Source organism: Gobius niger, assembly GCF_951799975.1.
Source record: "Gobius niger genome assembly, chromosome: 3".
NCBI lineage: Eukaryota > Metazoa > Chordata > Actinopteri > Gobiiformes > Gobiidae > Gobius > Gobius niger.
Genome location: NC_136854.1, coordinates 38,374,828 through 38,398,742, shown reverse-complemented (window position 1 = coordinate 38,398,742; position 23,915 = coordinate 38,374,828). Strand labels below are relative to the sequence as shown.

Genomic DNA, 23,915 nt, shown 5'->3' with positions numbered 1-23,915 from the left:
GAAGAACAATGGAGACAATTAAGTGGATCGAATATTTACTGGGAGAAGAGTACAGAGTATATAGTCCATCTTCGCCACGAACACCAATAGACATGGGTTTTTTATCCTAGTATGCAAATGAGGTATGTTTAGGGCGTATCTTAAACATGGCCCAAATTCTAAGTATTCTGAGTTATTCTTGGTGAGGTTAGTTGAGACAGACCGTCTGTCTGTGAAGCCACGTATCTGTCAATGTCATGATGGCTGGACAGCTATTTATAGATAGAAAAACACATTCCTTGTCCTATAGGTTTACCAGTAATTTCCACTAACGTAGGCATAACACACATTGCACACTCCTAACTCAACACGCTGGCATGCTTATTCATTTATAATATAATTTGAATTATGATTTCAATGTGCATAAAAGTATTGTTCAGGAGGAAGTTCAAACACGGCACATCAGAAAACAGGCCGCAGCAGCGTCACCTGTAACTTCATTTTTTTTAGCAGAATTCCCACTGAACCAGTGATAAAAAGAGAGAAAGGACATTATTACCTTCTGAGCTGAAGGAACAGACCAGATCCACATCAGGCACCGTTTTCTTTCAGATAAACTTTTCTAAACACACTGCGCTGTTCGACGAAGTGAAAGCTCCACACGTCAAAGATCTGTTACATAGTGAGAGCGCTGACTCTGTCACTAAAAATGCACCATAACTGTTCCAAAAATGGCTAATGCAGAGTGAGCGCTCTCCTTATCCAGAGACAATCTTTGTGCAGCCATTTGGTGCAGCTGGAGTTGCAAACAACGGCGCGTAACTTCAGGCTCTGCGGGGCTAAAGCTAAAGGTAAAGCCGATGTGTTTCTTGTTGTCACTATCGTGTTGTCACTACCGTGTTTCACTGCTTTTCTATTTGTCTAAGAGTCTAGTTTCTTATTCAGTCCAGGTTTAGTCCTGTTTTTTAACCAGTTTACTGTAAGTCCTGGTTTAGTCCTGGTTTAGTCCTGGCTCAGACCACGGCTCTGCCATCTCTGATAATGACTGAAGTGTGAGTAAGTTACAGCTTTGCTTCGCTTCTGCATTTGCGCTTAATCTGCTCATGAGTTCAGGCTTTTTTAGACTCACTGCGGATCATTTATTGACGTTTGGAGAGAAAAAGTACTGAAAATAAGCACCGAAAAACAAACCGTTAAACGGTACCCAGCCCAGCTCGTAACCAGACCCTGACTTCACGGAGCAGTGTGACAACAACATTGGTTTTAATGACTTTCTAAGGTCGCGGAGGCCGTACTGGACCTTAACTGGATTTAATGTGAGCTGAGCGTTAGAAATGTACATGGGTGAAGCCGATACCTTCACCAGGTGGAATCATTTTAGGCCATTTAACTGAGTCAAATCAAACTGTTTGTGTGTAGCCCAATATCACAAGTTGGCTAACAGGACTGCACCAATATTACTCATTTACAAAAAAGGACAGTTTGGAAACCAGTAATGGCCCTGACAACAAGTGAAACAGACAAAAAAATGTGTTATCAAACTGAACAGCAACAAATGGGTTGTTGAAAGGGCAAGTAGGGTCTATCAGGACTGACAAAAATCTGCTCTAACAAGGTGAGAGCGGATTTTAGAGTAATCTAGATGGAGACAAGTTTAGCTTCATATGCACTTAAGCAGCATATAAGTCAAGCCTGCATCAAGAAAGAGTCAGTTGATCGGACAAAGGTTTGTAAATGAGAAGTGACAAATCTTCGATACTAAAAAACCAACATAGTACACTGGAAAACTCCTCGACTGAAAGCACACACACGCAACCACATATTTGTACTCGCTGTAAAGAGAGGCTCGCGAGAAGTCTCAAATAGGATCTCCATGGCGACCAAACTTAAATTATAGGTATGGGGCGAGGCATGAGAGCAGAGGAGAGAGGTGTCAAAGTTGTCCAATCAGCAGTGACAAGCAATCACTGGGGAGTTTTAAAAGAAGCCGGCGGACGAGGGGAGTGATAGATGAATTGGTCAGGGGAACAAGTAGGGAGGGGGTGTGGGGGGACTTGCATGGATTGTGTGATTATAGGAGGATGAGCCTGATGAGCTTTATCGGCATGGGATTCGGGAAGGCAGGAAGAGATGTGTGAGTGCCAATGCGACGGGGAAAGGGAAGGTAGGAAGGTTGTGTTTAGCAGTAGCAGCAAGAGGGCCAGCATAAGAGTGCACAAGATTGATTGGTGATTGCTCTTGGATTTGGTGGCACAGTGTGTGAAAGCCGTAAAAAGGAAAGGGAGAGAAAAAAAATGTGGGGGGTTGTAAAGGAGATGGAATATAAACTCCCAGATGCTAGGTATTTTTCCTACCAGGAGGCGAGACGACAGGAACCTAATGAGTTTGCCTCATAGCTGCGCCACTTCCATCTTATGAATCACACCAACAGTCTACTTCCTACACGGACGCACACACACAAGCAGTCACCATTACCGTCTGCTGTAATGAATTACAGGGACTGGCTACAGGCCTAAAACCTTGGCCCTTGTACCATGTCACATGATGCAGGCATACATCATTTGGGCGCACCAGATCGATCCCGGTGGAAGACGCTTGACACAAATACGCACAAAATCGAATGCTACGTGACATATTCCATCAGTACCCGTAGCCTTGAATCCCCGCCGACATCCTCCGGAGAATCATTCGCACAAAGGCCATCAATATATTGACAGGGGCCAAACAAAACTGGACAACCCCACTTCATCAGCTTCGGATTTTGGAGGTCTACAACTTTGTGCTCTTTGTATTTGATGTTCTGAATAGCTTAACATTTTGATCTTAATGAAAAGCAAACGCGCTAAATTTCACATACTATTTAGCCTTGAGAAAATAAAGGCAGAATTTGAAACTTATCACGGTAAAAATGAAACTACAAAATAAGTGGTTTTCACAACATGTCCTATCTAGCTACCTCATACTATTCTTTTTTCACCCTCTTTCACATTCTTTGAATAAATTATGAAATGCAAATCTCATACATCCAGCTGTTGAGATGCAGAAGGAGGAAATGTTTTTATTTCTCCCTCCATGTTCATTGGGGAAATAAATTCAAGCATCTACAGCGTGTTTCTTCCCGTATCACAATCTACTACAGGGGTGGCCAACTAGTCCGAGACAAAAGAGCCGAAATGTTCAACCTTGATCCTGTGAAGAGCCACAAAGGCACCGACCATTGACAAGACCCAAGGGTGGTAGTTTATTGTGATTTAATATAATGTGACCGTTACATTTAATCACAATAAACTGTAACTCTATGCCTGGCTTTTTTCTTTTCCTTTCAATTGTATTAGATTTAATGGTTTTACTCCTCACCAAGATTGAAATAAATGCATATTAAATAAACTGACATTTTGTGCTGTTCTGCCCTGACTGGGACAGAATTTGATTTTTAATGCTGGAGTGTGCCTCGAGACTAAGCTGCACAAAGTACATAAACTTTAATCAGGAGCCTCTGGAGGACGTCTGAGATTCTCTTTTATGTTGCATTTGTTACAGTTACAACATGTCAAAGAAAAGTCAATGACTTTGCGTATTTCCGTGTTACGAGGTCGTGCTTCACATCATATGCTTCATAAGAGGTTGACTTTCTTCTATTTCCTAATTTTGATCTTTTTCTGTGAATATGAGGCCGACTTTCATCAAATGAAGAGTAGGCTAATCCGAAACTTGAAAAGCACAGAAGCTGATCCCAGTGCCACCATCTTCCTGACTGTTGTTTAACCTACATCCCGTTTTGAGTGAGGCTGCTGCACGGGCACCTTTTACACGCCACCTCAAAAAGACAGATATACAGACTCTCATTTATGTGTGTAGAGATGGGAAACAGGGTCTGTAGGACTATGGTTGGATTATTGTTCAAGATTCTTAAAATACTGTTACAGTTTATGGGAAATATATGCCAATTCTTTTGCAAAGAGCCGCATTGTATTCAACATATCCAATCATGCAAAGAGCCGCACTCTGATTGGCCGAGAGCCGCATGTTCGCCATCCCTGATCTACTATAAGGTAGCGTCTATAAAATTTGATCACCAACTCCTACTGACTCAACTGTGTGTCACTTCTCTAGTGCTTGTTAACCTTCTTCACTTCTCCACAGTTCAAGTAGTTTTATTGGCAACCTCAGGACAGACATCACATCTGTGAACATGCCTGCATGCGTCTGACCAGTGCCTGACTAAAAATATCACCACACTGAGGAAATGATTGATTTCACTTGGCGAAAGGGGGCCCATCTTTGATGTACAGGGTTGAGAAGAGGAATGATTCAAACTGTATAACCCACTTGAACCTCACTGCGAGTGCCAATTACTATTACAAGCCTGTCTGCAGCAGTCAGCTCTCATCAAATACGCATTATGCTCTACTAAGTGCATTATGTGTACCTTTTAATTACTGCAAAAGCCAGTGGGGTATGGAACAAGTGACAAGTGTTGTTTCTACATCAAAAAACTGAGTTAGTGATAGAAAATTAACTCCGCACAAAGTTGTGGATCATGTTCCTTTTGGCTGCCAGCTGTTTGCTCTACCCCAACTCTATATCACTGCTTCAGATTGTCCGTAGCCCTCTAATAAAATAAAGAGAGGCTCCCCGTGTGATGCTTGCTCTAAATCAATGTGGGCCAATGTGCTGACAACCCCGGCCTCCCCGCTCTTTCACTATGACACTAGGAATATTACATTATGTCACTGCAGGGTCCAGAAGCAGACACACACTAAGTGAGCGCAAGAGGGTTGTTATCAGTATTTTTCAGTTTGGGTTTTTAATGGTTTTGCAGCTAACAAAAACCTCTTAACCCTCACCTGAACCGAGCACATTATCTCCAGGTTGGCTCTACCCAAATCTAAAAGCTTATTGAAAAACAGTGTCAAAATAGCGACAAACAGAACGAGGATGAAAACGATAATGAATGAAATGAATGAAGATGAAAAAGTGACAAAAAGGCAACAAAAAAGCAACCAAAGAATAACAGAAAAGTGACCAAAATGTGAGACGACAAAGCAACAAAAACAGCATAAAAGAGCAACAAAAAAGTAGCAGTAAAGTGACAAGACAGCGATGAAAAGGCGATGAAAAAGTGACGAATATGCAACAATAAAGCCACAAAAGAGCAATGAAAGGAAATATCAAACAAGGTTGCGACAACACGGCAACAATGCAAGGAAAAAGAGAAATTTCGATCAATTTTGTAAGTCTACAGAAAACTTCTAGATTTGGGTGAAGCTGAACTGGAGAAAATGCATTTGGTTAAGGCGGGGATTAAGAGGTTAAATCACTATCAAACAGAACAAACACGGAATGGAAATGTCAACAAACATATGAATGCTTCAGTCTATATGCACACAATTACTGGGACAGCAGGCAGGGGGCCCAGGGGGACTAGCCTGGCATAAAGCCAGACTGACTTCATTTATGTATTTATAAATACAAATAAAAGACAGTCTGGGATTGTGGTAATAGGACACAATTTCCAAATCGAGACTGGAGGCGGGGCTAACGATTGCAAATTGAACGAGAGCGAACCAATCAAACACAAAGCGATGGTTGCTTGTAGTCCACACGTGCAGTTGCGTAAAATGTTCCAGTGAACGCCCTCAGAGCAGCTTCTTTCTGTGGCTTTCCAGACAAGTCCAGCTCATTTAAAACAGAAGAAAGGGCACTGGTAAAAGATCGTTGTGTCGTGGCTGCCATCTTCACTGTTGATGGGAAATCCTAGTGCGGAAGATGACGCACCATTAACCCCCGCCTCCCATGCTATGCGACTGGCTCGTATTGGTTTTGCCGTAGTCAGCGAGATTCCAATTGCACAATTCCAGACTGTATCCCCATGTATTTCGTAACATGGAGGATCACTCAGGGGGACTACTTCAGAAAAATTGAAACAAGAGCCTTTTAAAGATGAGCTGCTTTTCCATGCAGTCTGAAAGATAGATATAAAATAATGCTTTTATTTTTGTTAGATTTTTTTTCAGTGGTTCCCCTTCAATGTCCCAGCCTCTGTATGCTCGGATTCGCCCCTGCTCACAGTAGATTCCGCACAACCTTCAGTCTTTCTGTCACAAGGCTCTGTCTTAACGCTGGAAGATTTTTGTAAATGACTCCAGCTCTTACCATGGCGTACTTCTGGATCCTGCATGTCTGCATCGCACCTTCAGTCCATTGTTTTGAAGGTTTTCTTGTCCTTCAAAAATATCTATGAATCTTCATCTCTTCACTCACTGTAGACAACTTTTAATGCATCCGCAGAAACGCACATTTCCTCCTGCTGCATTGATTAGACGCGCTGTGTCGGGAAATCGAAAAAAGCATGTGGCTAATTGTAAACATAGATGCGCTGGTTTTACGCAGCAAGGTCATGGAGAGTCATTAGCCCCAAATGAAACAACATATAAATGAAACTATATGTTGTTAGAGAATTGGTTCGGATTGAAATAGAATTATCATTTTAGAGTGAAAAAAAAAAAGGATGACTCGGTTGAGAAGAATAAAGGAGACCTAAGAAGTCAGGGAAAAAAAGAGCATGGAGAGGAGAGCAGCTAATGTGCAGCCTGAGGGGAGGGATCAAGAGCAAGCGGTGCTTATGGGATCAGGTGAAACGGTCAGAATATGTGTGAGTGTGAGGTAGATTAACAAAACGACAGAGCAAGGCCCACTGTGATTACCATAAAGGGGGGGAAAAAAGGGGAGAAAGCGGGAATATAGAAAGGAAGGGCTAGAGGCAAGAAATCAAGACTTGAAGGGGGGTCTTTGAGATGGCAGCCCAGCGACCTTCAGATACAGATCAGACACTGGCTATTAGATGGAAGTCTGTCTATGTGAAGGTAATGTCTTAATGCCCCACCACACACAACAGTTCTAATGCAGAATTTTACCTACCGAGGATAATCCACAGAGTATGAAGACTGTGAGTGTCATCCTGTTTGAATGACTAGGGAATGCACTTTCATTTCCATTCTTTGATATTATTATTGTATAGTCCGTGCTAACTTTGTCCAGAGATTATGAAGCATCCTGTTCTTTGTTCATATTTGTCGTCAGTCTTGGCACTTTGACCATTCAAAGCAGGGATGTGATCTATTTCAAGACGGGCAGGTAGTTTAACACAAGGACACGGTGATTCCTGCTTTGGCAGAGTGAAGGTGCATCTCAGATCCTGGCACATCCTTTAACAAGGCATTACGGGGCGGCTGAGGGATTGAATAAATGAATGAGCTGGATCAGACTCCTCCGTGATCATATTGCCTGCCATTTATCGTATTACTTTTAGAAATGAGGTCATATCCTTTTGAAACTATGTAAAATATGAGCCACAAATGCTTTCATATATATATATATATTTTGGAATAAGATCCTATATTATGTGAAGGACAATGCAGTAAATATCAAACCACCGCAACACTCAAGAGCTTCAAGTAACAGCAATTAATTCAACACAATACGAGAGGACGGTGGCGTGCTGGAGTTTTATATATTTTATCATTTAGGCCGGCCCATTTGCCTCCGGAGCTTAAGCTCACCTCATAGGGCGGTAGCTGTAGCTGACAGAGGTTGATAATAATGACATGTCCTTTTCATATGTGCTGCCACACACATAATCTGGGCCTGATATGTATGTGAACGCTTAGGAATTTGTCTCATTTCTGCCTAAATTGGTCAGAAAATGTGGTCTGATCTTTATACAAATCACGAGAATGAGTAAACAGTGTCTGCTTTGACTAATGGCACCCAAGCATTTACATTTGATCATGTCTTTGCTGGCCATGACATCCACAATACAGCGTAACCCAGAAATCTCACTGAACTGCATCAGTTTTGTAAAGAGGAATGGTCTAAGGTTCATCCTGATCGTTGCGAGCGTCTAATCTGAAACTGCAGGAAAGCAGTTATTGTTGCAAAAGAAGGATCAGCCAGCTATTTAATACAAGGGTTCACTTACTTATTCCGCGCTGTTGTGAATGTCTCAGGTTTTTCTGCACAATATTTTGAAAAACTTTCCACTGATGATAGCACGTTGCCCAGGCCCTGAGGCGACAAAGCACCCCCACATCATGATTCTGCCTGCACCATACTTCACAGGGGGGATAGAGTTTTGATGTTGGTGTGCTGTTCCATTTTTCCTCATGTTGGGCCAGATCTTAGCCTGGCGCAGGCTTTTTGGCGAATTGAGAGTTTCCGAGTGGCGGAGCTATGCCCTATGGAGGTGACTGCTCTGATGGGAGCGCCGCTGACATTCATTTCCCCGTTTACATCGCGCTGCCTTGTGTTCTTCCTTACAGGCTCTCACAGGTCAAACTAAAAACTTTACTAACCCCATCGTGAGCTGATCAATGTCTGTGTCCCACTGTGGGGCGGATCGGCCCTGGCTTGGCCGTAAACGCGAAAACAAAACAAATGTTCACCCCTCCACTCCCCCACAATCCCTCTACCCTGGACTTGGGCAAGGGGTCCGGTCCAGTGATTCAAAAAACGATATGGGATCACTCTTTTCCAATAATATGGGATGATTTTCCTCATAAAATTCTCATAAATATACTATATAATTAGTACTGGTTATAATTAAACGCTGAAGTTTATTTCAAACACAACCTTTTGAGCTCCCAGCAGTGTCTCCGACGCCCTCCAGAGATACTGAATCAATCAATAAATGTCCATATTGGAAAATAATTATTGAAATATGGTAACAAATGCAAAAAAATAAATAATAATAATAATAATATTTTTTCTTTAACGTAAACATTACTGCAAAATGCTTCATCTCTACTTCTATGCTGTAAAGTGCAAGTAATTTAACATTTGCCATAATGTCAAGGTCTAACTGGCCATTGCAGGGCGCGATATCATTAAACAACCCACACGGCTTGAATGAGATCCAGTCACATCGATCCAACACGGGATAAATAGAGATTGTACTAGATAGAAAATGTGCTCCATGGACATGGTCAGAACATTGAATGAATACAAAAATAATATATTGCTTTTGAACAGAACAATTATCTACCAGTTCTTTACGATATCCATCCTTCTGTAAGAAAAATGCTGTGTGTAATATCACACATTAAATATTATGAATCATATTCATAACGAAGGCAGAAAAATCATCCTGTTCTGCTCCAAGTTGTAAACCACACAGGAACAGAACCTGTTGACCTTGTCTTGTTCACTTTTATTCCATTTGTGATCAGTCTTGTGTAACCTAAAGCAGCCTCTATAATAAGGAAGACATAAAGAAGCAGGGAAATATGATGCACCATAAAAACTCTCCTAAGAGAACATAAACAGTAAAGCCACGTGCATCGCTTTGTGAAAAGAGCAGCTCTAAAACAATAGCCCCGGAGCTCAGGCTGAAAACCAAGGAATCCATCACATTCCAGAGGCCTTGGAAAAGTCATTTTCTGTTCAAATCACTGACATAATAATACATAATGTAATATGAACAGACGTTATATTTTAAAGGCCCTTTCCTGTTTTTCCAACCCTACCTGCTGTCGTATTTATCACAACTATGTGAAGTAATAATAATCCACATAATATAATAATAATGTGTATTATTCCACACACAATGGAGTAATACACATTAGTCCATTGTATATGTACATAGGTATGAGTTTTTACAAATTGTTACATAGCACAATACATTGTACTATATTTGGTATGTACAATGTATCAAGGGTTGTGTAAAAAGGTGTAACCATAGATTGATATTGAAAGAAAAGTTTCCTGGAAAATACTTGCAACCTAAAGAAAATGGTTCCTTGACCCACTTTTGTGTCCCGACCCTCCAGATGAGAACCACAGCAATAGATGACCCATACCTACTTCAATATGCATATTTAATCTCCAAATCTTTCCTAAAGAACTTGACACATAAACCATGTGCATGCTGCTGTATTGGTCAGGAGGAGGACGGGTGCGGGTTTGGACAGCCCAATGGGTATTGTCTATGTATTTTAACTCTCCAATCATTAATCTACATTTATGTGCTCCTTATATACATCCCTTGCTTGTTTATTGTCTGTAGCTTCTCCTATCTGTTTCTCACGCCTGCTCATTTCCTGCATTTGCGAGTGAGACGGTAGAAATTGGGGATGTGTCACACAAATATTTGTCACAAACAATTTTCTGCCTGGATGGCAGTGGAGCCAATATGTCAGCAGGGGTGGCCAGTGTGATAGGCACATATTATTGATATGGACATTGTCTCAATGTTTTTCCAGTGACATGGTCCTTGTGTTAGTGCAGCTGTATGTATGTGTGAGTTGCTGCTACTGAAAGGGCCTCCCAGGGGTCTCCTTCTCCAAGTGAGAAATGACAGAGAAGACAGCCAAATCTCAGCCCTTTCCGTTTCCCCCTCTGTCCCACGTCCACAGCCCCCACCCCCTCCCCAAACCTCCGCCCTGCTCAGGACTATTGACAGGTTCGCAACAGCAGCAACCAGCACCCGATGAATCTCAATGATCCTGTGTGCATCAGAAGTCATTACCTGCATGGCACAAATGTACACTGTGAATATGAATCAGCCGGTGTTGGTGTCACTGGTCATTTAAAACACACACCCATGCGATGTGAATGCTAAATATGCCTAGGGTGCAGCACCGTGTCACAGTCCACTGTCAGTCTCGGGAACAGACGAAGATCCATGCACAATAACGCTCATGAATTATCAGCTGAGCATGAATGTCAACTACGTTGCCCACATGTGTATCCATCATTCTCCTGCTTTTGTGTCAGAGATCAGGCCAGGCTCACCGGCCCGTTGCCCATGACTGATATGTGTGTGGAGCCGCTGTCATTTACACATGCAATCAATTACCCAAATAACGTCAAAACGTGGAATACATGTACACTCAGCCAATTCCACCAAGGGAGCGGCGCATCTCTCAGAAGTGTTGGACACGATGGGCCATATATCAAAGTGGCATGCTGAAACGTAAGCACTTATTTTCATCACCTTCTACATTTGAGTGGGTACATCCGAGACGGTAAATTTAGCCAAACTGTGACATTGTGTAGTAAAACAAACAGAGGTGCATCATTTACAAATGTCAATCAAACGTTCATGTTTTGTGTAGTTCTTTGCTCGTGCACCGTCTATACAAAAAAGCACAGATTGGAAATAGTAATCTTTAAGTAAACCAACGGATGAAACAAAGAATAAGATGTGTAATAGAAGATCAATATAATGCACTTTTCTTTTGTGTTATAAGACTTTTAGATGTCACATTGCAGGGCGTGAGGATTGTAAAAATGTGAGGCTGCACTCATCTCCACAGTGCGATAGTTCAAAGAGAGAATTGTAGCGACGACGACCAAAGTTTATCGCAGCGACTTTCAGGTTCCAGACGGCGTGTGCTAACAATGTTTATTTCCACGGAAAAGTGCAAGGAAAGTAAAATGCGGAGTCACCCGTGTTCAGGCCTGACCTGTGTCGCTTGTGACGAGAGAGAGGATGGCTCACTCTGCGACTAGACTTCCAAAATATCAGACACTGCCTGATGTCAGTCACAGTTCGTCTATGGTCGTACGACGATTCTATTTTAAATCTTTGCCCCTGCCTCACTGTACGACCCATGGCTTCGATGTATGGATTTTTTCTGGATCAGATTTTGATAGATGGTCTTGATGAATATGTACATGAGTTTCCTTGTGTTACAGGTTCAGCCATCAACCTATAACAGGCTCAGTAAGCTAAGAACATCCAGATAGTCCTGACCAATCTGTCCACATGTAACACGGGCCTATCTCACAAAACAATGATATTGTCTTGCAATTTGCCACATGAAAACGCAGATTACACATATTAAAAGAACATTTCTGAAAACAATGACCATTGAAAAAGAAGGTTTGTTCACACAGAAACGCATAACCGGAGTAGGTAGCTGTGTTTATATCCATAAACAGCAGGGATGGCATCAGAATTGTTGGTTTTACGATTGTTTGGTGTCCCCTGTCCACTCCCCTCTTGGGAGTGGCCCCCGTTTCAGATGTTGGTGTTGTGATCTTTAGCACTGTCCATGAAGGAACCTCCCCTACAGGGACTGGACAACTAAAACTGAAGCTCCAACAAGGACTGGACGTTCTTCCACCGTCTTGGCCCGTCTGCTGAGGGACTTCCGTCGGGCCTGTGTCTATCTATTGTCTGTCCTTCAATGAGGGTGGATCTCTACTCTCTACTGTGGTTCTCCCAAAGGTTTCTTTTTCCTCCCACAGGGTTTTTGAGTTTTGATTACCGTGATGGGGACGCCCACGCGGCTCTTCACCACCTGATGCCGACCCTTATTTGGACATTATGTTTGACTGGATACTTCATTTGCCTGAACTTTACATTGTCTTGTTTAACCTGAATGTTTTTGCCGTCCTGTGAGGAAACTTTCTGTTGTGATATTGGGCCATACAATAATAATATATAATCTGGTACATAACCATTCCACGTCCAATTCACATTTCTCCTCAAAATCTTTGACTCTGGTTTGGGGTAAGACAGGGACACTCTGCTGGCGGGGGAACTTTGTGATGGAAGTCATCCTCCCGGAGCAATGGTGCGATAATTTCTGCAAGACAGTTACTCTCAGAGTTTCTCAGAGTTATTACGTCCTCACATAGGGCAGCAGTCCACTGCCATGCGGTCACCGGTCAGAATGGTCAAGAAAGATGCCTTTATGCTGTACTATTTGCTGACAAGGGTAGCTTGTTAACCTCTTAACCCTCGCCTTAACCAAGAACATTTTCTCCAGTTCGGCCTTTCCCAAATCTAAAAGTTTAAAGCATACTAAGTAGCTCATGCTGGTGTTGTAGCATGGTGTTGTAGCATGCTACAGATCTTTACTCATTAATTGTCCATGAGAGTAAATACTACGCTGACAGAGACGACAAAGGGTGAGAGGGATATTGTACATCCAATTACACAATGGATGTACTCACTCAAACTCATGATTCCATTGGTGTGTATTGGGGCCTCCGACCCGGTGGCAGCGAACTTGCAATTGTGGTTTTCTGACTAAAGACACCAGGGGGAGATGAAAGACCCCCCGATCATCCCATCAACACTTGTATTACCTCCAGAGGGACAACGGAAAGGATTTATTAAGGTAAACAAGTTACTTAGTACTGCTTTAACGGCTGGAGAGCTTTAGGCTAGTACAGGGGTGGCCAACACGCGGCTCTCGAGTCTCTTGGCCAATCAGAGTGCGGCTCTTTGCATGATTGGATATGTTTAATACAATGCGGCTCTTTGCAAAATAATTGGTAAATATTTCCCATAAACTGTAACAGTCTTTGACCAAAAATCCAACCATCGTCCTACAGACCCTGTTTCCATCTCTACACATGAATGAGAGTCTGTATCTCCCTCCTTTTCGAGGCGGTGTGTAAGAGGTGCCCGTGCAGCCTCACTCAAAGCAGGATGTAGGTTGAACAACAGGCAGGCAGATCGTGGCGCTAGGATTAGCTTCTGTGCTTTTCAGGTTTCTGATCAGCCTACTCTTTATTTGATGTAATTTGGCCTCATATTCACAGAAAAAGATCAAAATTAGAAAATGGAAAAAAGCGGAGCTCTTTTGAAGCGTATGATGCGAAGCGTGACTTTGTAACGCGGAAATACGCAAAGTCATTGACTTTTCTTTCACATGTAACTGTAACAGATGCAACTTAAAACAGACTCTCAGACGTCCTCCAGAGGCTCCTGGTTAAAGTTTATGAACTTTGTGCAGCCTAGAGTGCGTTCTCTCTGCACAGTCCAGTCAGGACGAAGCTTCAGGCACTGAGCGCACAGGCCAGGGGCGAATCAGAGAAGGGGGCTCAGTGGGCAGGGCCCCACATGCAAACACACCCCAGCATTAAAAAAAAAGAAAAAAAAAATCTAATTCTGTCTCAGTCAGAGCAGAAGGCACAAAATGTCAATTAATATACATGTATTTCAATCTTGGTGAGGAGTAAAACCATTCAATCTAACATAATTATTTAAATGGTCACATTCTATTTAATCACAATAAACTACCGCCCCGGGATCTCGCTAATGGTCGGTGCCTTTGTGGCTCTTCACAGGATCAAGGTTGAAAATTTCGGCTCTTGGTCTCTGACTAGTTGGCCACCCTTGGGCTAGTATAACCCCTCATTTGAAAGCTAAGGCCTACAAAACTGATACATACTGATCTTTTTCCTCACTTTGTTGCCATGCTGTCAGAGCATTTTTTGTCACTTTTTGTCGCTTTTTTAATCACATTTTTATCGCTTTTCTGTTGCTTATTTTGTTTATTTTTGCCACTTTTTCTACCGCTTACTTTGTCACATTTTTTGGTGCAAATTTGTGTGTTACTCTTGTGTTTTTGTCATAATTTTGCCACTTTTTCCATTGCTTCTATGTCATTTTTTTTTTAAATCGCTTTTTTATCACGTTTTCGTCGTTGCGTTTTCATCCTCATTATCATCTAATTTTTGACGCCCCCTTCAAGAAGCTTTTAGATTTGGCTAATGACAAACTGGAGTAAATGTGTCCGGTTCAGGTGACGGTGAAGAGGTTCATAATTAAGTCCATTTTCAGAAATCTCCACTGCCCCTGTTCGTGCACTATCGGCCTCATTCATAATCCTCGTGGTGGACTTATTTCGGTGGGTGTTTACGCATTCCAGTGAGCGTGCTTGGTAGATGCTATTTGTTTACAACCTCCCACTATGCACATCAGCGTAATGCCTGCAGACAGGGGGGCAATAGAACATAATACACGCCTGGAGACCAAAGTAGCGCTAAGTCTATTACATCAAACCGCATGCTAATGTTGCCATGACCGGTTTGCACAGTTTAACTGCACACTCAACAAAATCAATACGTGATGAAGGAATAAATTAATTAAAATAAATTTGCATGCCGTAGCTTGTCTTTCCCAAATCACCATGTGACCTTGGACGGGGTGACAAATGCACTTGAACGCATGTACATTTATATTGCCTTTCTTAATGTTGATGGAGAACAAAGGCACATATAATACCTCGGAGGGTGTTTCTGCCGAGTAAGAAAACATTCCTAACTAAATTCAGCGATGTAAATACGTTTTCGAACCGTAACAGATTTATAAGTTTATATATGCATAGCGTGGTGCATGCAGTGGAAAGGGGGAGCGGACTGGGACTGCAGTGTTTTGAATTACAGCTCGCAGATATGGATCAGGGCTTTTGGAGTGATACATATTCATTTGGGGGATGGGATTGGGGTCGGCCTGTTCTGTTTTGTACAGTTGCCCGCCCTGACACATTCCAAACACGCCAATTTCCCCAACATCAGCAAGAGGACACAGGGGTTGCGCCCGCACTCGTCAACAGAATTACGTAATTGTCCATTTAGAGTTTAATTCAATGCCCGCAAAAAAAGTTTTCTCAAAAATTCTAATCTGGCTAATCAGCGCGGCACACAGCCACGCATCTCTATGAACGGATAATGGCTAATCTCGTCTCATGTGCAAGTTAACCTTTTCACTGGTCCTTCTTTTTAAGTAGACACGTTTCTAAAATAGATTGTGCCCTATAACACAGAAGTTCATTAGCGCTATACATTATTGTTGGCTCTGTGTGGGCATTGACATTTTGAAAGCGGGGGTGGCGGTGGCTCAGTGGCTGGAAACGCCTATCCGACTCAGATTGCATACTGTTGTTCCCTTAGGCAAGGCCGTTAAGCCCACTATGTACATTTTGTGTGACTGTGAGTGGTAATCAGAGAGAGGGCAGGAATGCAACCACACCTTCATCAGTCAGCCACAAGGGAACTGTTGCTCAAACGTAGCTTACCAAATGAGCAAGACTGGAAAACGAACTACATGACAATCTGTTTCATGGGAAGTTGTTGTCGTCGTCATGGAGCTGTCAATCACTGGTTGAAGACCAGCCCCCACATCAGCGTCCTCGTGGTCTCTGTTGGCATGAGCGGTGAGTCGTGATGTGACGTTCATGACCGACCGGCTCTTTTGACTGGTTCGAACCGGATCTCAATTGTGAAAAGCGACAGATCTTTTATAGCCAATTTTACCAAGAACTCTCCCCCCGAACAAACACAAGAAACAGCCCAGCAACGGAGCAGGCCACACAAGTGAAAGCTTTTTGCACTAAAAATGATTTGTCAGACAATTTCAGCCTCTTTTTATTAGATGAGATTTAATTCCCAAACACATTTTTCAAAGCGTGAAAATCAGTCCCATTGTAATTTTATTAAATGTCCTATATCATGCAAAATTGACTTTTTGGAGCTTTTAACTATGTTGTTAAGCTATTTCCTTATCAAAAACACCCCCAGAGTTGTTTTTGACTTCTTTCACGCAGTTCTAAGCAATCCTCCTGAATCCTGCTCTCTGAGCAGCTGCTCCGCCCTCTCCTGGTAAACGACTGAGTTGTGACACTGACATCAGAAATGAACAGAAGTGCCTGACGTCTGTAATGAAATGCCTTACGGCTTGAATTAAATTTGCAAAACAGCTTTTTCATTATTTCTTTTATATCGTCAATGGATGTAAGAAAGAAATAAAGAAAAAAAAAAGGAAGAGCTGGATGTGTCCGCAACTCGCTACCCTTGCAGCGAAAACTAACACACCCCTGAGCGTCCGAACAGATGTCACAACCGAAAGTTGTGGAGCTCTTTCTAACCTACTCTGGACACGCCTGTTCTTCTTTCTAACCTAACGATAATGTCACAGATTCTTAAACAACAATGTGAAAAAAACAAACTAATGTGCCATTTATCGATTATGTCTATATTAAAAAGAGCCAGTCTATTAAACAGCTCTTTGCAATGAACGGATCCCAAAGACTCGGCTCCCTGTAAAGAGCCGTGAACCCCATAACTGTGAGTTCAGACCTTTTACCCCATGACATGACTTGAAGAGCTGGAGCACACCTTTTTGCATTGCAATAAATAAATAATACTTTTCAGAAATCCTGTCCACCCAGGCATTCAACCTGGAGCAGATTGTCTAAAAATACCATCTCAAATCTTTGCAGATGGGGGAGGTTTCCTAAAACTTACGGGTGATGTTTATCCAACTTGGTGTTAGATGGTCTCTCTTCGTGAAATGGCAAAACGCAATACTACCTTCTTAAAGCCTGAGTATAGTTAAAAGACAAATTCAATACTGTCAGTAAAATAAACTTAAAAGTGAGGAAATAATCTTTGCTTCTGTAAAATCCATTTATGTTCCTGCATCCCATCCTCTCATCACTGCATCCACCGCCACTATCCGGATTACAGCTAATCTTTTCTTCGTGTGAAAGCTAAAACCATTTCACTTTTTTCCCCATGTCCCCATATAATTTTTCACTCCCTCATCCCCCTCAATCCCTATCCTTAGCCTTCCTCCAACCTCCGAGAGCCCATCAGCCGCTGTTACGAGCCAGTGTAAATTGAATGCTGTGAATCAGGGGCTGCTTGTTACCGCGTGTGACTGGTGGGGAGCGAAAGGAGAGTGGAGGGTACTCGGTGTCCCTGCAGCTTTATGGGCTGGTGTCTCTCCGAGATATATCACCGCCCGGCTAGATAATACCATCATGTACATAACTACCCAATGTGCTCGTCCACAGCCTGTGTGTTATGCACTTAACTACACCATGACCTGCCGCTCAGCTCCTAATAAGGGCCGTCCGCGGCTGGGAAAATGGAATACAAGGAAAACGTCATGGGGAAAGGGTACACTTCTTTGTGACAAGGATGGGGGGAAATGGGTCCAGTGGTAGGGAATAAATATATAAAGAGAGTGAATGACAGTGTACGAGAGCGCGGTGGGTGAATTAGGCCTAAAAATGAGACACAGAGAGAAACAAACAGGGAAGGGGAGAGAAGGGAGAGGTGTGGAGGGAGAAGCAGAGCGCCCAGATGAGGGAGTTGAGATGATGGGCTGGCAGTTTCCGAGCACCAGGCTGTTTTTCAGGGCTGTCAAGCACATTGTGAGGCATTGTTTGAAATGCCCAGGCTGATGGCTGACATATTCCCATGAATCTAGCATAGCAGGCCGCTGTCCACCGCGCTCCAGTCAGCAGACACTCTGGCAATGACGCGCTCCTCTACCCCTGTCTCAGTGTTCAATTCTATAATGTGTGAGTGTGTGGTGGTCCGGGAAGGGTAATTGGCTGACCTTGGCCTATCAGGGTGTACTGGGATGAAGAAGGAGTGCGGGTGGCTGGAAAGCGGAGGGCGGGGTGGGCCGCTGAGGGCAGTTGTAAATTTCTGTGTATTTCTGTGAGAAGCACCTTCTTGCACCCAACTATTACCCCATTAGAAAAAAACCTGCATGTCACACCTTGGCTATCCTTGAAACATACATTTCACATATATAGACTTCTATCCGTGCACACACACTCAAAAGCAGCTCTCAGCGATGCGAATTGTCAGCCTTATTCACACTTCTGCAGCACAGCACGAGAGTGAGTGTTTAATCTCTTCACAGATGACACAGAGGACAAGAGTCTCATTCCAAGTTGTAGCCACTTCACACATGTGGACCAGCATGAAGAGGGGCAGAGTTTTCGAAAGTCGTGTGCTGGGCCTGTGCAATCATTTCTGTCGATGAAAACAATGGGCCTCATTCATGAACAACAAAACGCATACACTGTGATTATCTCTGCCAATGCTAAAATGTCACTCAATTGTTTTTGCATGTTTCTTTGTTTCAGATTGGAAATAATAATATGTAATAATCAGCGTCAACATAGGGACGAAACAAAGAAGAGAATGTATAATAAATAAGAACATAAGTCTATCCATCCATCCATCCATCCATCCATCCACTTTCTTCTGCTTTATCCGGGGCCGGGTCGCGGGGGCAGCAGTCTCAGCAGAGATGTCCAGACTTCCCGATCCACGCACACCTCCTCCAGCTGTTCTGGCAGGACCCAGACCCAGGTGACACCAGGCCAGCTCGGAGACATAGTCCCATCAGTGTAGGTCTTCCATGAGGCCTCCTCCAAATAGTACATGCCTGGAACACCTCCCGAGGAAGGCGACCAGGAGGCATCCAGAACAGATGCCCGAGCCACCTCAGCTGGCTCCTTTCGACATGAAGGAGCAGCGACTCTACTCCGAGCTCCTCCCAAGTAACTGAGCTCCTCAGCCTATCTCAAAGGTTGCGCCCAGCCACCCTGCGAAGAAAACTCATTTCGGCCGCTTGTATCCGCGATCTTGTCCTTTCGGTCATTACCCACATCTCACTATCATAGGTCAAAGAACAAGTGATATTGCACTTTTTTTTCTTACAAAATGTTTGCATTGCACTCGTCTCCACTTCTTAAAATCCATACTTACCAAGGCAGTGTCAGAAAACTGCGCCAGATGCACGACACGTTCTAAAGTTGGAAAATTATTCGCACCTATGTTTTTAGTTTGGTGAATCCAAACCTAATAACCAACAAAAAAATCTCAGCCTTATACTGCCTTCATGTGCTCTGGTAAAGATGATCCTTTTCAGTTGTGAACTGGAATTTACAAGTGCATTGTGTACAAGTGCTATTGTGATGTAGTAAAGTGAAACAAGTAAAAAAACACAAACCAATAGAAAGTCGCCTACGAGCCGCTGAACTACTGCTGCTTTGTATCTGCTTTGATCAAAATGACATATAAAGAGACAATAATTGTTAACAATTGCTAAATGCATAGTGTCGACTTCATAACAATCAGCTAAAAGACATAAAAGCGTATTATCGCTGCTCTCTTTTGTGTTGAGAGGTCAAAGGTTATCTCATCTCAGGAACTCGGGCATCAAAATGATCTCCCAGTTTCCAATGGAAAATACGAAATGAGGTGGCGTTCATGTGCAATTTTCTACTCGGCAAGTGGTATTTACCATAATTACGAGAGCACATGAAGGCAGCATTAGGCGCCTCAAGCACCCACCTAAATCTTTGGGTGAATTTGCCTTCATTACAAAATGGTTAAATAGATATAACCTTTACATCATGAAAGCTTTTTGCTTCTCTTCACGCGGGTCAGTTCCTTAAATACTAAGTGCGGTGGTGTGGCGTTCCATCCGCATAGATCAACAAGGAGGATTTGTAAACATAAGGCCGACGCTTGTCTTTATAAAATAACGTTAATGCAGTGCACATTTAGTGCTACTTATAAGCAGTTTTAGCAGTTATTCGTTGGTACTGTACTTGGCATTAATAAGACTAAGTATTTCCAACTTATTTCTGACTAAACAAGGTATTTGTAATTTATTATAATTTTTCTCTCTTTTTTCTGGAATTAATAACTACAAGATTTAACATGTGCAAATATATATGACTCACAATTTAAGTCGTTATGTTCGTGAACAGAACTGGAGACTTTTTTGTGCGTAAGGGTCCCCCTGACTGTTCTTAGGATTTGTTCCTATACAAGAACGTTTTCAGCTAACAACACATTTTGTGAATGCCAAATACTTTTCTAAGTAGGTGCTAAGAACCTTTTCATGAATGAGTTCCAACAACATTAAATTCTGAACCTTAAACACAAGTCCACAGTTACATACAGTAGGGTGAATTTCATGGAGAGATTCTGAAGTCCATCCATCCATTTTCTTCCGCTTTATCCGGGGCTGGGTCGGACGGGCAACAGTCTCAGCAGAGATGCCCGGACTTCCCGATCCTCGCACACCTCCTCCAGCTGTTCTGGGGGGATCCCGAGGCGACACCAGGCCAGCTCAGAGACATAGTCCCAACAGCGTGTCCTGGCCTTGTCCCAATAGAACATGCCTGGAACACCTCCCTCGGGAGGCGGCCAGGAGGCATCCGAAACAGATGCCCTAGCCACCTCAGCTGGCTCATTTCGACGTGAAGGAGCAGCGACTCTACTCCGAAATAGTGGGACAAATCTTTAAACCCTCAGTCTGTTTTGATTACGCCACAGAAAGGTCAGTACATGCCATTCATTTTGTATCCCGTATGTTTCCCTTCTCTAACAGATCTCCGTGTATCCCATATATGTTCTAATTTCCTCACTTATCTGAACATTCTCGATCTGTTCTGCTTCCCGATCATAAATCCTATCTCTCTGCTTTTCCGCCATTGCCATTTCCACACTGCATTCCCAATCTCCTCATCCATTCCCAGAAACGTCCCCTTGTTGTTGTTGTTACCTTAACCTCCCTCGGCCAAACATACAACCACCCACCCGCCCCGCGTCTTATCCCTCCACCCCCTCCTTCCTGGTCCTCTCTGTCCCACAGCTCCATAGGTGGACAAGAGTAGGAGACAGACCTGCAGAAATAACTGTGTTAGTCTTCTAATCGATAGCGCAAGGCACCAGTGGCTGATGGCCCGACCACTGCATGCCTGTGTGTATTTGTGTATTTCTTCTTACTCTGGATGTGTACTTCAGTCGGCAGCTATAAGTAGATAAAAAAAAAGAAAACGGCTGATAACCAAAGGCACATCCGTTTCTTGAATCAGCGCAGAACCGGATTTAATGCAGATATGTCGCTCCCATGTCATTTTCAGCCTCACTCCATAATCTAAAAGTGACCGGATAAAAGGCGTATGGACTTTTAAGGTACAGTACAGTAAAGTCATTTTATCAATAAATTGAGGTGATGTGTTTGTTTATTCCCTCTTTTTAACATAATCCCTAACCAGATATGGGACCGGAAAATGAAATGGAGATGAAGTATCAGCATCAAATGTGAAATCGATGTCATGGAAAATCTATAGTGTGGAAAAGACATGTCTGATAATGAAACTGTGGCCTGTGTTTATCTCGGGCTTTCACTGAGAGGAAGGCATGCTGGCCTGTGCACAAGCCTGCAGACGACGACCGTATTGACACCAGCAGTGTTATCAGCGTGAGTGTGATGAACCGCGAGAATCTGTTATCCCAGGCCAGGCCAGCAGGACAACACCAAGAGGGCTGTCTATGTTAGTCAGAGTTTGGCTTCGGTGTGTTAGGAATACTCATACTGCATATCTGTGTTAGAGGGTGTCTGTTTGACAATCGGATGCTGCTTACATTGCGGTTTCTCAAATTCATTGACATACTGGATATACGCTTTTTTTTCTGAATGCATTGCCCTTTTAACCCCACACTTGAACCGAGCACATTTTTCTCCAGTTCAACTTTACCCAAATGAAATCTAAAAGCATATTGAACAACAGCATCTAGGAGCGTCAAAATGGGCTGGCAGACTTAACACGGGTATAGTTCTTACCACACAAACTTACCACACACAAAATGGCACACCTAGTGACTGCAACAGTCAGCTTTTATACCCCCCCTAATGGGAAAGGACCTCCCACCGGTAAGTACCATTCCTTGATGGGTAAATTCCAAGCAAAAGTTCAGCTGGTAAGTAAGTGTTCAATCAAATTAACAAAGACAAAATACAAACCAAAATCATACAGAAAGCAAAGTTTACACCAGTTTCCCCCCTGCCACGTGGTTCAGCCTGAGATTTCAAAATGGCTGACAAATGTCACACCTTCCCTTTGTTCCCACCAGGTGGTACAGGTAAATGTGTATACTGAGTAAACAAACAAAGTTTTAAATGGACAATGTGAAGTAATTATTAACTTAATAAATGAATCTGATGGTTATTGTTAGCCAATGGATATTGCAAATTAAACAAACAATCAAAATGACCAAAATACATAATGGTACAAACCCACTTTGTCACATTAAGCATGGAGAGGCCAGCGTTTTTATACATGTGCAACACCGAGACAATTGCAAGAAAAAGAGCATCTATTCATCTCCCCTGGTGTCTCTGGCCATAATTGCAACTTTCCTGCCTGTAGGAGTCACCAATACACACTAATGTAATAAGAAGCTAACAGGCTAACGGGCAAAGCTTACTTTGGGCTAGCGTCACTTAAACAGCATTTACAGCCAAGTTTGAGTGAAAAAAATAATCTCCATTGTGTAATTGGATGTACAATATCCCTCTTTCCCTTTGTCTTTTCTGTTGGCGTAGTATTTACTCTCACGGAAAATTAATGAGTAAAAAAACCACAATATGCTACGACACCTGCAGTGGCGCTTATGGCCTCGAGGGGCATAACTTACTTTTACTTTTACTTTTTTTACTTAACGTACTTAGTTCTGCTTCAATGTACTTCAATAAATGTCAAATGGCATCTGATTTATAAACTTTGGACAAATGACTTTTTACACATTTCATCACTTATAATAATTATAATAAAATAATCATGATTACTCACTGTATCGTGATACGTATCGGATTGTGACAAAAAGTGGATCGTCCCAGCCCTAATAATTACACAGAATTATATTGCGTATTTGCATTTGCCTAATTTAAAATAAGACTTATGTATTGAAAAGGGTCTGCATGTATCTGCAACATAACTCAAAGATATCAACAACAGAATGTGTTCAGTACAAGCAATTCCCAAAAAAATATGAGTAGATCCTTCATAACAATGTGTAATGTGTGTGAATTGGGCTTCACAATCCACCGGAAAGTGCACAAAAGGAAACAAATACTAATTATCTTGTTTCCCAGCGGCCATTTGCTCAGTGGCAATGATGGTCCATCTGTCCATCACTCCCTCTGACATTCCACTCCTCATCCTCTTCCTGTCCATCCATTCTTCTTCTAGGGCTAATGAGGATGTTGTCTACCGAGAGCCATGTTTCTCCTCTCACTTTGTTCCAGCGGCGATGGCTGAAATTTACTCTTTTGTGAAGTGCTGCTTAATGGCGGGTGGCGGTTTATAGGAGATAAGGGAGGAAGTCTTTGCAAAGTAGCTCATATTCACTTGTTGAGAGAAGATTGTATATTGTGAAGTAACAGGACAATAGAGAGGGAACCATAATGGGGAAGTTTTTGGGTTATGAAAGTGGGATGAGTAATGGGATTCAAAATACTTTGAAAAGTTTGAGCACTAAATGCAATATACAAACAAAGAGGAATAAACAACAATTTAAGTGAGATATTT

At 42.6% G+C, this 23,915-nt stretch overlaps 1 long non-coding RNA gene across 2 annotated transcripts in view; it reads left to right on the top strand.

The window, feature by feature from the left end:
- Nucleotides 1–23,915, top strand: part of LOC306960926 — a 1,017,426-nt gene that overhangs the window by 523,184 nt on the left and 470,327 nt on the right. For both annotated transcript variants that reach the window (XR_013792719.1, XR_013792720.1), the window contains exon 2: nt 13,025–13,070. This is a non-coding gene — a long non-coding RNA (uncharacterized lncRNA). The remainder of the gene's footprint in view (nt 1–13,024; nt 13,071–23,915) is intronic.